Below are 1,653 nucleotides of genomic sequence, written 5' to 3'. Positions count from 1 at the left end.
TTTTTTTTTTTTTTTTTTTTTTTTTTTCGCCCCCCCCCCCCCCCCCAGTCCTCTTATCTCAGCTGTGTACAAACTGATATGGTACTTAGCAGGAAAGTGACTGGAGATTAAAATAACTTCGTTCACCAGAGGTTATCAGCTGGATATCTGTCATCATCAGTTTGTACAGAAAGAGTCATCTGCGGCGAAGGGCTGGACTAGCGCAGAGCCCGGCTCTCGGCAGCCGGCGGGCAGGAGCCCTCCCGACAGAAACCGAGCCCAAACCTGCTGATGCGCGGTGCTGTCGCTCCTAGGGGTAGGCACGGCTTTTCTTTCGCTCTTTCCAGGCAAGGTGATGGGGAGGGTGAAGAATTTGTGATCCTGGGGGGTAGGGTAAAACTCCGGCTGCAGCCATTCCGCCCTGCCGGCGTGGGTGAGCCGATTGCGACCTCGACGCTTTTTATTGCGCTCGTTAATTTTTGTGGCGTAGCGCGGCAGGGAGGTGATTGGAAAAAAACCACTTGCCCGAGAAACCGTTTCTCTATTAAATTTTATGATTAAAGGCGATGCTTCTTTCTTCTCAGTTCTCTTGAAATAATATCGTTCTTTCGGTCGCCCTGCCAGACTGAAGTGATTTTGTTTTGTTTTGTTTTGTTTTTACTTTCAGACGTATTTTAGTGGGTGTAATACTAAATAGAAAATTAGCTTTTGGAAGCGAGGGCAGCGATTCGTTGTCTCTAACCGCCCGGCTTGCCTTCCGTCCCGAACTTGCCACGCAAAACCTTTCCCCGTCTTTCTTACCTGCAGAAGCGCGACAAGAGCAGGGGAAGCCACGGGTGTCGATGCCCACGCCGCTTCTTCCCAGCTTGGGTGCTGCCACTGCAAATTTCTGCGCTAAAAAGTGCCGAGCTATCGGCTTTAAACCCCGCATTTCGTTTAAGTCTTTCGGATGCCCCTTATCGACTTAAACCCCAGGGTATTTCAAACACGACTACGGGGAGATCTGCGTGGATATAATGCAAGAAACGCCGGTTTGGGGTTTTTGAGGGTTGTGGGGTTGTTTTTTGGTTTTGTTTTTTTTCAAGGGACAGGCATTTCTAAGCAGGTTTTGCTGTCTGGGAAGGGGGGTGTCGATGCCCGTGTGCCCCAGGCTGGGCGGCAGAGCCCGTGCCAGGCCGGGGGATGCCTGCCCGAGAGGTGAGGATGGCTGGGAGGAAGAACGGCCGCGCTGGCCTGGCAGGCGCCGCTCTCCCTGGCTCCAAAGTGACCTGTGTTTTACACTTCAGGCGCCTCGGGTTTTTTTTTTCACCGCTGATTAGCTTGTTTACGTTATAGCTGGGCTACAAGTTTCGTTCTATTTCCTCCGATAGTCCCGATAAGAAAACCCGGCTTGAACTGGGACCAGCGTGGGAAACCATTCCCAGTCACCCCATTCCTCTCCACTCCTTTTCGTTTCAGGTTTGCTCTCGAACTGCTCAAAGCATATAGCCTTCGGTTCCTAACTCTTCATGACGTCATTCCCTTCCCAAATCCCACTCTTCTGACGTAACTTTCACCCCGGGGCTCCGGCAGCCTCTCGGGTAATCTCCCGCCCCGGGGCCGGGGGAGCAGGCACCCGAGGGAGCCTCTGCAGGGAGAGCGCAGAGGCATTTTTTTGCGGAGAAAAGCCGAGCG

This window comes from Egretta garzetta, unplaced genomic scaffold (genome assembly GCF_000687185.1).
Source record: "Egretta garzetta isolate BGI_Z169 unplaced genomic scaffold, ASM68718v1 scaffold229, whole genome shotgun sequence".
In the NCBI taxonomy this organism is placed as follows: Eukaryota; Metazoa; Chordata; class Aves; order Pelecaniformes; family Ardeidae; genus Egretta; species Egretta garzetta.
This window is presented reverse-complemented; position numbering follows the sequence as displayed.